Source organism: Suricata suricatta, chromosome 7, assembly GCF_006229205.1.
Source record: "Suricata suricatta isolate VVHF042 chromosome 7, meerkat_22Aug2017_6uvM2_HiC, whole genome shotgun sequence".
Lineage (NCBI taxonomy): Eukaryota > Metazoa > Chordata > Mammalia > Carnivora > Herpestidae > Suricata > Suricata suricatta.
This window is the reverse complement of record NC_043706.1, coordinates 10142419-10159558: the sequence shown is the minus strand read 5'-3', so window position 1 is coordinate 10159558 and position 17140 is coordinate 10142419. Positions and strand designations below refer to the sequence as shown.

The window sequence follows — 17140 nt, the reverse complement described above, 5'->3', positions numbered from 1 at the left end:
TCTAAAGCAAAGATAGCAGGAATACGTACTGCATGCATAGTTTATAGAAAACCACAATGTATGACAAGAATACCATGATGGAGGAAAAGGAGGAGTTAAGAATATACTTTTCTATGTTTCCTGTATTACACATAATCTTATCTAAATGTCAACATTTAACTTGAGATGTATGTTGTAAAACATGTATACTGTAAACCCCAGAACTACAACTAAATCTTTATCAATAAAGGAGATACAGTGAAACTATAAAAAAATATAAGAAATTGCAGGAAAAGAGAAAAATAAACAAAGGCAAAATAGAAAATAGCTAGAAAGTTAGTATATATTAAACTAACAATATTAACCAGCACCACTTAAAATGAGAATGGTGCAAACATACCAGTGAAGAAACAGAAATTGTCAGGCTAGAGAAAGAACAAGGACTACCTGTATATGATCGACAAGACAGCCGCATTAAATATAGTTATACACATGGTAAAAGTGTAAGGATGGATGCACTGATTTACGTTCCCATCAACAGTGCATGAGCATTCTGTGGTGGCAGATGGTGACAACATTTATCCTGGTGAGCAATGAGTAATGTATAGAATTGTCCAATCACTATTTATACACCTGAAACTTTTCTAACACTTTATACCAACTATATGGCAATACTACAAATAGAAAAAAAGTAGAAAGATCGAAAAAGATATGCTATACAAACACTAATCAAAAGATAGACGAAGCAGTTGCATTAATACCAAAATAGACAGCAGATCAAGGAGTGTATCAGGGATAAAGAAGAATATTAAATAATGAAAAAAGGGTCAGTTTTTCCAAGAAGACATAAAAATATTAATATTATCCACTTACCAGCAGAGTTTCAAAATATATGAAGAAACAACCTATCGAACTGAAAGTAGAAATAAGCAAACTAATAAGTATGAATAGAGACTTAAACATTCGTCTTTCAGTAATGGAGAAAAGAACTAGAGAAAAAATCAGTAAGTATATAGAAGACCTAAAAATATTATTAAGTATAATGACCTAACTATAACTAGCATTTAACAACAATAACAACAGCAAAATAGAATACACATGGAATCTTCAACAGGATAGACTTAATCAATTATTTAAAAACCTTAAGAATGGAAATTAATGGAAAACATACACCATATTCTCAGACCATGAAAGAATTAAACTAAAAATTAATAACAAAGAAAACATGAGGAAACTTCTAAATATTTTTATTTAAAAACACTTCAAAAAGCCTATGGGTTAAAGAGGAAGTCTCAGGAGAAATTTTTAAATATTTTGAACTGACCAAAAATAAAACAAAACAAAAACACTCTAAAAATATATCAAAAGTTATGTAATGTTAATATAGTACATAGGGGGGAAATTATAGCATTAAATGTTTACGTTACAAAGAGAAAGATCTCACATCAATAATATAAGCTTCCACATCAAACATCTAAAGAAAAGTACATTGAACTAAAAATAAGCAGAAGGAAGAAATAATAAAAAGTGCAGATATCAATGAAACTGAAAGCAGAACAATTATGATAATACAACCTAAAGATACTTCTTTTGAGAAAAAAATAAAATTTATAAATTTCTATGCAGAATGACCAACAAAAAAGAAATAATAAATTATCAATGTTAGAAATGTAAAGCGGGACATCCCTATAATCCCACAGCCATCAAAAGTATATAAAGAGAATACTATGATCGAGTCAATGTTCATGAATTTGGCAATGTGAAATTGACCAACTACTTAAAAGATAAAAAATACAAAAATTTACTCACAAACTAGATAACCTGAAGAGCTCTAGATCTAGGAAAGGCATTATCTCCTACTTAAAGCCTTTCAACAAGAAAACTCTGAGACCACATAGTTTCAGTGGAGTATTACATAACATATGTAAGGGAGAAATCATATAAATTCCATTTAGTTTTTCACAGATAAAAGAATAAGAGGGGGCTTTGGGGATGGCAGTATAAGAAGTTCCAGGGATCATCTCTATGACAATAAATCATAAATGGTGAAAATCATAAAAAATATCTATGTAAGTCTCTGGAAATCATCTGAGGTACAGCAAGTGGAGAAACATTTGAGAAAAATTACCAAATGTAAATTTTGGTAAGAAAAGGGAGAGTATGGCATCTGATCCATGGCTCCTCCCTGCCCATGTCCAGTTAGTGTGATAGAAGGTATTCTGGGTAATGCTGTCAAAAAGATGGCACTCCTCCCCCAAGCTCCTCCTTTAAGGATACAGTTTCCACTGTGAGAAGGTCATCGAATTTTTTATTCATCTTCCCTCGTTCTACGTTGCAGGAGTTGTATTCCAGGCAAGTGCAGCTAAGATGTCTGGGTTTTCCATTCCTCCACCCAGCCCCAACTTGTATGGAAGAAGCCCTATTCCAGACAGAGAAAGCTGAGATTTCTTGGGCCCAGTGACCCTTCACCCCACATTGTTTTGATGGTGAGAGTTCCATGCCAGGAGAGACAAGCCAAGGCTAGTGGCTACCACCCCCACCCAAACCTAATGTGTAGAGTAGTGGTGTCACTCTGAGAAAGAAATCAGTGTCTTCAACCTCACCTAGGGAGCAGAGGCACATTATAGAAGCAGGCCAAGAAAAGAGAGCTCCAAAGTTCTCCCCAACGGAACTGACTTTATTTAGGGGCGCCTGGGTGGCTCAGTCAACTGACTGAGCGTCAGACTCTTGATTTCTGGTCAGGTCATGATCTCATGATTCATGAGTTCAAGCCCCACAGAGTTCAAGCTCTGTCAGTGCAGAGCCTGCGTGAGATACTCTCTTCTCTCTCTCTCTGCCTCTACCCAGCTTGTGTGCATGCACTCGCTCTCTCTCTCTCAAAAAGAAATAAACACACATTAAAAAAAAAAAAAAAGGTTTTATTTAAAAAAAAGAAAAAAGAACTGACTTTACTTAGAACACAGTTTGGGGAAGTTAAAGTCTATGGGCATTATCAAAAAGAGTTGACATTTTGGTTATGAGCGATTAGGAGGAAACTCGTAGCTCCATTATAGCAACATGCAAAGTGGCAGACCAGTTAGAAGTTTAAAAGAATAGGGAAAAGCTAAAAGAGCCCTCTTATGGTCAGAACAAGCCTCGATGATTTGCTTTAAAGACTAGTTGAGCAAAGGGTTCAATTTCAACCGGATCAGTTTTTGTACACAATTTGTACCCCCAGGGCACTAAGGAAAACAGTAGAGCAGTTAGTGGAGGCTTACCATTGGGTGTGCCATCAATCTAGGCAGGCCAGCTAGAAGCTTGACAGGGAGAACAGAGAAAGACTTATGTTAAATGAGATCAGCTAAAACCAGGGTCATCATTAGGAGTTGCAGGTGGTCTGGTCAGGGTGACTGTACATGCTCGAAGCTGAGTGTTCTGAGGTGCAACATCAAAGGGTGCACTGTGGGGGACCTATGTCTCACTGAAATAGCTAACCAAGTGAATAAATAAATAAAGAAGCAAACAATAACAAAAGTTATGGACCTCGGGAAGTGGTAAATGAAATCAGATTCCAGAGTGGCATCCATATATTATTTTTCAACAAAATTTACAAGACATGCACACATATAGGAATTAGTAATTGAAAGGGGAAAAAAGCAGGCAAAAGAAACTCCTCTGAGATGGCCTACATGTCATATTTAGTACATAAAGCCTTAAAAATACCTAAGTCATCTTACATATGTCATCATATATTTAAAAATCAAATGGAAACCAAGATTAAAGAAATAAAGGAAGTGAAGGAAGGTTTGATAATGTTTCAAAATATCAGTAAAGAAATAGAAATTATAAGAAAAAATTGAAATTTTGTACTATATAGTACAAAAGGGAAGGGGCACCTGGGTGGCTCAGTCGGTTAAGCCTCCGACTTCGGCTCAGGTCAGATCTCACGTTTGTGGGTTCAAGCCCCGCGTCAGGCTCTGTGCTGACAGCTAGCTCAGAGCCTGGAGCCTGCTTCCAGTTCTGTGTCTCCTTCTCTCTCTGTTCCTCCCCCTCTCATGCTCTGTCTCTCTCTGTGTCAAAAATAAATAAAACATTTAAAAAAATTTTAAAAAAAAGTGAAGTAAAAAATTCATTAAACCTTTCTCACTACTTTTTAACACTGTACCAGAATTTCTAGCTAAAGGTAATAAGACAAGGAAATGAAAGCTATACATATTGGGAAAGAAGAACTAAAACTGTCTTGTTCACAGATGACATGAACTACTGTGTAGAAAATCCAAAAAAAATCAACCAGGAAACTGGAACTAGTAAGCCACTATATAAAGGTTGCATGATACAAAATTAATATAATAAAGCCAATTGCTTTCCTGTATAACAAGGAACGAATGGAATTTGAAATTAAAAACACTATAGCATTTATATCAGCACCTTCCAAAATGAAATAATAGGTATAAATCTGTCAAAATGTGTACAAGGTACATATGAGGAAAACTACAAAACCATGATGAAAGAAATAAAAAATAAATAAATAAATGGGGAGATAATCCATGTTCATGGATAGAGAGTTCCTAACTTAAACTATATATTCAATAGAAAGACAATCCAAACACCTGCAAGTTATCTTGTGGATAATAAGCCAAACAAGAAACTGATTCCCCATGGTCATGGAGAGGGGCACTTGTGGGGAAGAGCACTGGGTTCTATGTGGAAACCAACTTGGCAATAAACTATTTAAAAAAATAAAGTTCAGATGGAGAGACAAAAGACCTAGAATAGCCAAGACAATGTTGAAGGGAAGGAACAAAGTTGGAGAATTGGCACTATTTGACTTCAAGCCTCATTATAAAGCTGCAGTAATCGAGATGGTGTGGCATTGGTGAAAGAACAGAAAAATAGATTGATGAACAGAAATATACCCACATAAATATAGTCAACTGATCTTTGACAAAATAGCAAAGGCAACACAAGAAAGTCTTTTCAACAAATGGTGCTGGAACAATAGGACATCCACATGCAAAAAAAAAAAAAAAAAAGAAAGAAAGGAAGGGGAAAAAAAAAAGAATCTAGACACAGAGCTTATAACCCTGACAAAAATTAAGTCAAAATAGATCACAGACCTGAATGTAAAATGCAAAGCTATAAAACTGCTAGAAGATCATATAGTAGAAATTTTAGGTGATCTTGGGTTTGGTGATGATATTTTACATACAACGCTAAAAGAATGATCCATGAAAGGAAAAAACAATAAATTTAGCTGTATTAAGTTTAAAAGTTTCTGCTCTATTAAGGGTACCGTTAAAGGAATGAAAAGTCTGGAGAAAAACTTTGCAAAATACATGTCTGATTCAGGACTGTTACCTAAAATATATAAAGAACTCTTAATTAAAATCTATAGTAAGGAAAAAAACCCAATTACAAAATGGGCAGAAGATTAGAACTATTACCTCACCAAGGAGAATATACAGGTGGAAAATAAGCATATGAAAAGATGTTCCACCTCATACGTAACCAGGAAAATGCAGATTAAAACAGCCATGAAATACTACTATATTTCTATTAGAAAGGCCAAAATCTGGAACTCTAACATCAAACACTGACAAGCACGAGGAACAACAGAAATGCTCATTCATTGCCGGTGGGCATGCAAAATGGTACAGACACGCTGAGAGACAGTTTGGCAGTTTCTTATAAAACTAAACATACTCTTACCATGAGATCCAGCAATCACACTTCTTTGTATTTATCTAAAAGAGTTGAAAACATGTCCACACAAAAATCTGGACAAGGATGTTTATAGCAGTTTTGTTCAGAATTGACCAAACTTGGAAGCAATTAAGATGTCTTCAGTAGGTGAATGGCTAAATATGGAATATTATTCAGTGCTAAAAGAAATGAGCCATCAAGCCATGAAAAAACAAGGAGGAATCTTAAATGCATATTACTAAGTGAAAGAAGCCAATCTGAAAAGGCCACATACTGTAGGATTCCAACTTTATAACAGTCTGGAAAATGCAAAACTATGGAGATAGCAAGAAGTATCAGGGGCTATCAGAAGTTGTGAAGTAGGGAGGGATAAACAAGCAGAGCATAAATCTTTAGGTGGGTGAAGATACTCTGTATGATACCAGAATGATGAAGACATGTCAGTCTACATGTGTCCAAACCAAAAGAATGTACAAAACCAAAGCGAACCAGAATTTAAGCTACGGACTTCAGGTAAATATAATGTGTCAGTTGTGGGTTTACACATTGTAACAAATGTATCACTCTGGTAGGGAATGTTGACAATAGCTTTTCAGAAAAAATTGATAAGCTGATCCTAAAACTCATATTGAAATGCATAATATTGTATATTTTAAAAATGAAACATAAGAATGTAAAGTTCTTATTCATCGCAACTCTAAAACTAACAATAGAACTATATTAATCAAGATAGCATGTGGGACACCTAGGTGCCTCAGTCGGTTAAGCCATGGATTTTGGTCAGGTCGTTATCTCAGATCTCACTGTTGATGAGTTTGAGCCCCATGCTGGACTCCATGCTGACAGCGCAGGGCCAGCCTGGGATTCTCATTCTCATTCTCATATTCTCTCTCTCTCTCTCTCTCCCCTCCCTTTTTTTCCCCCTCTCCCCCTCCCCCTCCTACACATGTGTATGCTTTCTCTTAAAATAAATACACATTTTTTAAAAAAAGGAAAAGTCTACATATTTTTTTAAAAAAGGATAGTATGGTACTTTCATAAGAATAAACATATTGATCAATTAAACAGAATCACAAGTCCAGAAATAAATCCTTACATTTATGGTGAATTTGATTTTTAACAATGCTGCCAAGACCATTAAAACCTTTTTTTTTAATGTTTTATTTATTTTGATACAAAGAGAGACAGCATGAGAGAGGGAGGGGCAGAGAGAGAGAAGAAAACAGAACCGGAAGCAGGCTCCAGGTTCTGAGCTAGCTGTCAGCACAGAGCCTGATGCGGGGCTCGAACCCACAAACGTGAGATCTGACCTGAGCCAAAGTCAGAGGCTTAACCGACTGAGCCACCCAGCCAAGACCATTAAATGAGGGAAAGAGAAGTCTTCTTAATAAATGATACAGGGACAACTGGATATTTACATGTTGAAGAATGAAATTGGGTGCTTTGCTTTTACCATACACAAACATTAACTCAAAGTAAATTGTAGATCTAAATGCAAAAACAAAAACTACAAAACTCTTAATATAAAGCAGAGAAGTAGTATTTGTGACTTTGGATTAGACAAAGCCTTCTGAGATGCAACACACAAATCATAAGTGACAATGGAAAGAACAGGTAAAAATGAAATTCATAAAAACTAAAAGCTCTGTGCAGTTAAGTGATGCCATCAATGAAGTGAAAAGGCTGTCCACAAAATGGGAGAAAATATTTGCAAATCATATATCTGACAAGAGAATCTTAACTCAATAAAGAGATGATTCAATTAAAAATGGGGAAAACTAAAGGCAAATAGTGTACGATAGTCGGTAAATTTGTCACACACTCAGCAAACTTTGTATGTTACAACTGAACAAAGAAGGGATGCTAGAATAAACTTTGTGATGCTGCACTGGAATCAGAAGTGTGGGGATAAATTTATGATCAGGCAGATGATAAATACAAACAAATATAGATGCATGAATATATATGAAGTAATATGAAGTATTTCCTACCGCTATCTGATAAGGCATAGAAACACTGACGCTCCAATAGCAATAAGCCCTCCCGGTGTCCAGATACTGATTTCTAAATACCAGTACCCAATAAAAGAAGTTGAGGCTCCTTTGATAAGTGGTCAATTCCAGGGAAGGAACAGACAAAGTACAAGTGAGGCCTGGAGCACTGGTTGGCACCAAAAAGTAGGAAAATGCTTTAAAATGAAAAACAAAGAAAAAAAAAAACCCAGGGGCCTTTTGAAAGGACACAGAAGTAAATCTGAAAAGAGCTCCCCACGACCAAAGTTAGAACAATTTGAACAATAATATCAGTGTTGCACTGTGAGTCAAGGAATAAAATAAATATCCATGTGCCCACATTCATATAAAATATATAAACATTCCAATTAATAAATGTACAAGAAATGAAAAAATGGAAAATCACCATGAGAGCACCACAGTGATAGTTGCTGTAGGCATGATCATCCGATGAGTGCTAAAAATAGTGAGTGAATATTTAAGGAAAAACAGGATATTTGCATAGTCTCCAAGTATCTCCATACAAGGTGCTTATGAACTATCATAGGGAAGTAACAGCTTCAGAGTGAAGGGGCCTGGCAAACACCACCTCAACTGAGTCCTCGAGGTCAGCAACACCAGTGATAAGACACAGAACTTCATGTACTTTCTGACAAGGTGCACTGAGAAGTCAGATCGCCTCTGTGGCATTCTTCCCCAAATGCAAAACCTCAACGGAAGCATGAGAAAACATCACATAAATTGAAATTGATGGACATTCTACAAAATACCTGAGGACGCGTCACACATGTGAAAGTCATAAAAGGTGAGGAGAGACTGAGGAACTGTCACAAATTGGAGGAGCTTGAGAGACATGAGGACAAAATGCAACGAGGAATTCTGAATTGGATTTTGGGACAGAAAAAAAGAACATTAACCAAAAACACTGGTAAAATGTGAATAGAATCTAATTAGCTAAGAGCATAATGCCAACGTTGAATGTCATTTTGACAACTGTAGTATAGTTATGTACAACGGACGTTAACATTACACAAGATGGTGTGAGAGGTACACGGGGACTCTTTGTAACAAGTCCAAAATCATTTCAAAATAAAAAGTTAAAAAAAAAAAAAACTCCTTTGAACCCAAAACCTCATCAGCATTGGAGAGATAAATAGTTATCATGATGGTATCTGAGATGCTGGCAATATTCTGTTTCTTGTTCTGTATCATGGTTGTAGTTTTTCACTTTGTGAAAATTCAATGAGCTGTGATTCTAATTCTCTTACCTTCCAAACCTAGCACTGGCTTCTAAAATCAAAGAGTTCTATTAAAATCAAGATTCAGGACCAGAGGCAAGATGACGGAGAAGTAGGGAGCTCTAAGTAGGGAGCTGCTGCCCGAAATTATCAAACTGAGAAGAATTAAGAGCCACAACATTCTGATCTCCAAGAACAAAGGTGCTCCCACAGACCCCTTAGTGATTACAGCCCCGTGGATACCTGAGTGAGTGCGAACTGGGACCGGAGACTCTGGGGGAGGGAGCACTGGCCCAAAGCGGAGCTGGAAGAGAAACCTGGTGCCAGGCCACAGAGAGCCCTGAGTCCAGAGGTGACACAGAACCGTGCAGGGCTGCATGTGGACGGCCATGTAGCCCAGTGGAGAGCCGAGGGGGAGAGAAGGAGAGACTGAAACACTCATAGGGTGATCTCTGGAGAGGGGAGACCTCAGCCTGGGACAGAGCCACTGGGCTCAGAGAGCGGAATCCGTCCCCCCTCAGCAGGCCTGTTCTCCCCTGGGCCCAGCAGCTCGCTGACTTCAGGCACAGCCAGGGATAAGCTGGCTCCCCAGTCCCCTACTCAGTCCCAGCCAGAAAGCCACTTGCCTGCCGGATATCATTTTAACTGGGGCAGCAGCAATAAAGTGCGTGGACTAGGATTTAGAAATCTGGCGGAACTTAGAAAACCGAAACAATTTGACCCGCCTGTGGGACGGGAAGGTTGGAATCAAGAGAGTGGCTGGCAATGCATGGTCTGAGGGGGCTGGGGGCTCTGCACTCTTCTCCCTGCAACCACTAAGGCGGGGCCTCGGAGAGCAGCCCTTGAGACCCGACCAACCTACATCAAATCACGCCCATATGCACTGGAGAGCAGCTTTGTTTTTCATCTTATTATTAGCTTTTTTCTCTTTTCTTCTTATTTTTATTTTTTAACTTTTTCTCTTGTTTTCTCTTCTCTATTTCCCTATTTCCTTCTTTTCTCCCGTACCCCCCTGGAGTCTGGGAAAGACCAACATTTATGCACTGCTGTGCTTAGGTCAACTCTTACCATCCAAACTTTTTTCCTTTATCTCATTCTTATCTGCCCCCTCCACAGGTTTTATGCTGTCCCCCCACCTTCTTTTTTTCCTTTCTTGTCCTCTCTTTTCTTTCCTGTTCCTTTTTTCTTTCCCCTTTTGGTTTGCTTGTTTACTTGTTCTGTTAGTGCGTTTGCATGCTTGTGTTCCCTGTGTGTTTGTCTATCTGTTTACTGTTTTAGGGCTACCTCAAGAAACAAGCCAAAGCACACATAGTGGAAAGTTCCAAATGTCACTGAGTAGGAAATAAATTAATCAGAGGCATAACAAGAGAAACTGAGAGACGCCATTCAAAGAACATCTCCTGAAATGACAGACCCTAGAGAGTCAAAGAGCCTCCTTTAATAGACCAATACTAACAGGTACACACTGCAGAATGAGTTTTAAAACTGACAAGAGACAGAAAGCTAGGCAAAATGATGAAATGAAAGAACTCTCCTCTAAATAAATCCCAGGAAGAAATATAGCTACAGAACTGCTCAAAACAGACTCAAGAAACATAACAGAACAAGAATTTAGAACAATTGTCATAAAATTAATCGCTGGGATTGAAAAAAGCATAGAAGCTGTCAGAGAAGATATTGATACAAAGACTAGGAAACTTCAAAATAGGTGTAATGAGTTAAAAAAAAAGGTTATACATGAGGTGAATAATAAAATGGGGGCTGCCACTGCACGGATTGAAGAAGCAGAGAGGAGAATAGGTGAATTAGAAGACACAGTTATAGCAAAAGAGGAAGCCAAGAAAAAGAGAGAAATTGATCCAGGAGCATGAAAGGAGAATTCGAGACCTGAGTGATACAATCAAGCGGAACAATATCCATATCATAGGAATTCCTCAAGAGGAAAAAAGAGAAAAGGGTCCTGAAGGGTGCTTGATCAAATTATAGACAAAAATTTCTCCAATTAGGGAAAAAGAAAGACATTGAAATTCAAGAGGCATATTGAATTCCCCTAAGACGTAATATGAATTTACCTTCAGCATGACATATAGTGAAACTGGCAAAATATAAAGATAAAGAGAATTCTGAAAGCAGCTAGGGATAAAACAGCCCTAACATACAAAGGGAAACCTATCAAAGTGGTTACACTATCTACTGAAACCTGGCAGGCCAGAAAGAAATAGCAGGAAATCTTCAATGTGATGAACAGGAAAAATATGCAACCAAGAATTCTTTATCCAGCAAGCCTGTCATTCAAAATAGGAGAGATAAAGGTTTTCCCAAATAAACAAAAGTTGAAAGAATTCATCACCACCAAACCAGCCCTACAAGAAATCCTAAGAGTGACTCTATGAGAGAAAGGTAGCAAGGAATATAAGACACCAGAGACATCAATTCAAACATGAACTCTACAGAGAACACAATGAATCTAAACCCACATTTTTCAATAATAACACTGAATGTAAAGGGACTGAATGCTCCAACCAAACAATACAGGGTAGCAGAATGGATCAAAAACCAAAATCCATCTATTTGCCATCTTCATATTGAAAGTAAGGGGATGGAGAAATATTTATCCTGCGACTGGAAGTCAAAAGAAAGCCTGAGTAGCCATACTTATATCGGACAAACTGGACTTTAAAGTAAAGGCAGTAACAAAAGATGAAGAAGGACATTATATAATAATTACAGGGTCTCTACATCAGGAAGAGCTAACAATTATAAACATCTATGTGCCGAATTCGGAAGCACCCAAATACATAAAACAACTAATCACAAAAAGAAACAATCTTATTGATAAGAATGTGTTAATTGCACATTTTAATACTCCACTTATAGCTATGGATAGGTCAATCAGACAAAAAAAATCACTAAAGAAACAATGGATCTGAACAGCACACTGGAAAAGATGGAATTAATAGATATATTTAGAACTCTGCATCCTGAAGCTAGGGAATTCACTTTTTTCTCCAGTATGCATGCCACATTCTACAAGCTTGATCACATACTGGGTCATAAAACAGCCCTCCATAAATACAAACAAATTGAGATCATACCATGCACACTTTCATATCACAATGCTATGAAACTTGAAATCAACCACAGGAAAAAGTCTGGAAAACCTCCAAAAAATTGGAGGTTAAAAACCACCCTACTGAAGAATGATTGGGCCAATCAGGCAATCAGAGAGGAAATTAAAAAAATATATGGAAACAAATGAAATCAAAATACAACAATCCAAACTCTCTGTGATGCAGCAAATGCAGGCCTAAGAGGAAAGTTTATTGCAATCCAGGCCTATTTCCACAAAGTAGAAAAAGCACAAACTCAAAATCTAACAGAGCACCTAAGGAAACTAGGAAGCAAGAGTGCCTCAAACCCAACAGAAGAAGAACAATAATAAAGATCAAGGCAGAAAGAAACAATATAGAATCCACAAAAACAACTGAACAATGAAACCAAAAGCTGGTTTTTTGAAAAAATAAACAAAATTGATAAACCTTAGCTAGGCTCCTCAGAAAGAAAAGGGAGAACACCCAAATAGACAAAATCATGAATAAAAATGGATCTATTACAAACAATCCCTTGGAAATACAAGCAATTGTCAGAGATTACTATGAAAAATTATTTGCCAACAAACTGGACAATCTAGAAGAAATGGACAAATTCCTAAACACACATGCACTACCAAACATCAAATGAGAAGAGATAGAAAATCTGAACAGACTCATAACCAGCGAAGAAATCGAATCAGTTATCAAAAATCTCCCAACGAATAGAAGCCCAGGGCTGAATGGATTCCCAGGGGAATTCTACCAGATATTTAAAGCAGAGTTAACACTGCTTTCTTCTCATGTTACTCCAAAAAACAGAAATGGAAGGAAGAGTTCTGGACTCATTCTACGAAGCAAATATCACTTTGATTCCTAAGCCAGACAGAGACCCAACAAAAAAAGAACTACAGGCCAATATCCTTAATGAATACAGATGCAAAAATACTCAACAAGATACTAACAAGTCGAATTAAACAGCCTATAAAAAGAATGATACACCATGATCAAGTGGGATTCATTCCTGGGTTACAGGGATGGTTCAATATTCACAAATCCAAAAATGTGATACATGACGTTAACAAAAGAAAAGATAAAAACCATATGATCCTGTCGATAGATGCAGAAAAAGCATTGACAAAACACAGCATCCTTTCTTAATAAAAACCCTCAAGAAAGTTGAGATACAAGGAACTTACACATCATCAAAGCCATTTATGAAAAGCCCACAGCTAATATCATCCTCAATGGGGAAAAACTGAGAGCTTTCCCCCTGAAAACAGGATGTCTACTCTCACCACTGTTGTTTCACATAGTGCTAGAAGTCCTAGCATCAGCAATCAGACAACAAAAGGAAATAAACGGCATCAGAATCGGCAAAGAAGTCATCAAACGTTCACTTTTTGCAGATGACATGATACTTTACATGGAAAACCCAAATGACTCCACCAGAAGCCTTCTGAATTCAGTAATGTCGCAGGCTACAAAATCAATGTACAGAAACTGGTTGCATCTTTATACATCAAAAATGAAGCAACATAAAGAGAAATCAAGAAACAGATCCCATTCACAGTTGTATGCAAAACCATAAAATACCTAAGAATAAACCTAACCAAAGATGTAAAAGACCTGTATGCTGAAAACTATAGAAGACATATGAAGGAAACTGAAGAAGACACAAAGAAATGGAAAAATATTCCATGCTCATGGATCAGAAGAATAAACATTGTTAATTGTCATTATTACCCAAAGCAATTTACACATTCAATGTAATCAACATCAAAATTGCACCAGCATTCTTCTAAAAGCTAGAACAAACTATCTTAAAATTCATATGGAACCACAAAAGACCCCAAATAGCCAAAGTAATATTGAAGAAGACAACCAAAATGGGAGGCTTCACAATCCTCTACTACAAAGCTGTCATCATCAAGACAGTATGGTATTGGCACAAAAACAGACACAGACCAATGGAATAGAATAGAAAGCCCAAAACTGGACCCAGAAGTGTATGGCCAATTAATCTTTGACAAAACAGGAAAGAGTATCCAATGGAGAAAAGACAGCCTCTTTAACAGGTGGTGCTGGGAGAGCTGGACAGCAACATGCGAAAGAATGAAACTAAACCACTTTCTTACACCATTCACAAAAATAAACTCAAAATGCATAAAGGACTTGAATGTGAGACAGGAAACCATCAAAACCCTCAAGAAGAAAGCAGGAAATAGCCTCCCTGATCTCAATAGCAGAAATTTCCTACTCGACACATCCCCAAAGGCAAGGGAATCAAGAACCAAAAGGAACTATTGGAAACTCATCAAGATAAAAAGCTTCTGCACTGCAAAGGAAACAAAAAAACTAATAGGCAACCAACAGAATGGGAAAAGATAGTGGTAAATGGCATATCAGATAAAGGGCTAGTATCCAAAATCTACAAGGAACTCACCAAACTCCATACCCAAAAAATGAATAATCCAGTGAAGAAATGGGCAGAAGACTTAAACAGACACTTCTCCAAACAGGACATCCAGATGGCCAACAGGCACATAAAATGATGCTCAGCCTCACTCATCATTCAGGGAAATACAAATCAAAACCACACTGAGATATAACCTCGCATGAGTCAGAGTGGCTAAAATGAACAAATCAAGAGGCTATAGATGCTGGTGAGGATGTGGAGAAACTCACACTTTCCTACACTGTTGGTGGGAATGTAAACAGGTACAACCGCTATGTAAAACAATGTGGAGGTTCCTCAAAACACTATCAGTGGAACTCCCCTAGGACCCAGCAATAGCACTGCTGGGGATCTACCCAAGGGATACAGAAGTGCTGATGCACAGGGGCACATGCACCCCAATGTTCATAGCAGCACTTTCAACAATAGCCAAATCATGGAAAGAACCTAAATGTCCATCAACTAATGAATGGATCAAGTAGTAGTGGTATATATATATACAATGGAGTACTACATGGCAATGAGAAAGAATGAAATCTGGCCATTTGTAGCAAAATGGATGGACCTAGATGGAGTCATGCTAAGCGAAATAAGTCAGGCAGAGAAGGAATGATCCCATGTGTTTTCACTCATAGGTCTAACAGGAGAGACCTAACAGGGGTCCATGGGAAGGAGGAAGGGGGGGAAAGAATTGGGGAAAGGGAGTGAGGCAAATCATGAGAGAATTCTGAATGCTGAGAACAAAATGCTGAAGGCCTTTGATGGTCCTGGAGAGGGGTACTTGTAGGGAAGAGCACTGTGTGTTATGTGGAAACCAACTTGATCATGAACTATTAAAAAAAATAAAAATAAAAAAATACAATCAAGATTCAGGTTTCCATCTAAAACAAAGGCTATTGCTATATTAGGGAACGATCTGGTACTTAAACAAAAGTCTCCTTATAAAACTAGCATTTGATGAGCCCATATGTTGACCTCATAAAAGGGCAACCTCAGGGACACTCACCAGACATCACTACTATTCCCTTGAGTTTGCCAAGGAGACAGGAATACCTAATACCTGCAAATAATAGTCATGCTTTCCTTCCTTTTCTAAAGTTAAATTTTTTTCTGTCAAAATCTCAGAGGGTTTTTTTTTTTGTCTATTTTGCCAGTTTTATTCAATTTGTCCTAATTCCAAAACACTGTTCATAATTTTGGTAAACAAAGTGTATCAGTGGCTTCAGCTCTACTTAGCAGAAACTGCAAGTAAAAGTGGCTTACACAATGCATTAGATTAATTATTTCACTTCAAATAACCTTAAAATAGCATTCTTCTAGGGCTGTTTACTGTATCTCTGCAACATCATTAAAAAGTCCAGATTCTTGGTCTGTGTGGGTGGCTCAGTTGCTTAAGCTTTCAACTTCAGTTCAGGTCATGATCTCCCAGTTTGTGAGTTCAAGCCCTGGATCAGGCTCTGTGCTGACAGCTCAGAGCCTGGAGCCTGCCTTGGATTCTGTGTTTCCCTCTCTCTCTTCTCCTCTCCTGCTCACACTCTTGTCTCTCTCTCTCTTTCAAAAATAAACATAAAAAAAGTCCAGATTCTTTCCATCTTTCCTCTCTGCCCTCTTTAGGAAGTTGGCTCCCCATAGCTGCAAGAAGGATGCATCAGCATCAGGTTTCATGTTCTGACACTAAAACCAGATAGTGACTTTGATGCATCAATTTTGCCCATTTCCCTAGAAGCCCCACAAGAGACCTCTCACATTTCATTTTCAGAACTTTACCATTTGCTCTTTTCCAGGGCAGTCTTTACCCAGGCAAACCAAATATTACCAGGATTGGCTCCAGTTTGTCCAAGTTCAGCCTCTGGGACCGGAGAGGGACCCAGCATCCTATTAAGTACATGGCCACTTGGTGCCTGAATCATATGGAGGTTCTATCAGCAGAAGAAAGAAAGAAGAAACTCTTGAGTAGGAATTCACCAGCTGCCAGAGAGGGTATGATTCTATCATTCATTACCGTAATGTATTCTGTACAGGGGACCTAGTGTTCTCTGAGGGGCGATGCAGCTGTTGGTTGAGATTCTCATTATAATATTAAGAAAGTACCATTTTCCTTCTAGTGTACTGAGAATTTTTATTGGGAACTGATGTAGTATTGCAACAAATGACTGTTTTTGTTTCTGTGTTGTTCATTTTTTGTTGTCGTTGTCATTGTTTTCCTGGAGGGCAAGAGTTTGCCTTGATCTAGAAAATATATTTTAGCCTATTTTATTAAGAAATATAATATTAAATCTTCCTGATATTTTCAGAATATATCATCCTTGGACATAGGAATACTTGGATTTGACCTGAAATTTTTCTCCTAAAATTTTCAAATATACATTTGCAAAACAGGTTTTGTGCAATGTTTATAATAATCATAAAATGATTTTAAGGCTTTCTATTGGTTTTATGCTTCTTTTTTAAAGTTTATTTATTTTGGAAGAGAGAGAGCACAAACTCAAGTGGGGAAGGTACCGAGAAAGAGGGAGAGAGAAAGAATCATGAACAGGCTCCATACTGTCAGCCTAGTGCCAGACTCAGGACTTGAACCCATGAACTCTGAGATCATGACCTAAGTGGAAACCAGAGTTGGATGCTTAACTGACTGAGTCACCCAGGCACCTCATTTATGTTTCATTTACTTTATGAACTACC

General features: G+C 37.6%; 1 long non-coding RNA gene across 1 annotated transcript in view; it reads left to right on the top strand.

Moving 5' to 3' along the window:
- Positions 1 to 16635, top strand: part of LOC115296112 — a 70521-nt gene extending 53886 nt beyond the window's left edge. The window contains exon 3 of the long non-coding RNA XR_003910734.1: positions 16243 to 16635. This is a non-coding gene — a long non-coding RNA (uncharacterized LOC115296112). The remainder of the gene's footprint in view (positions 1 to 16242) is intronic.
- Positions 16636 to 17140: the final 505 nt, after the last annotated feature.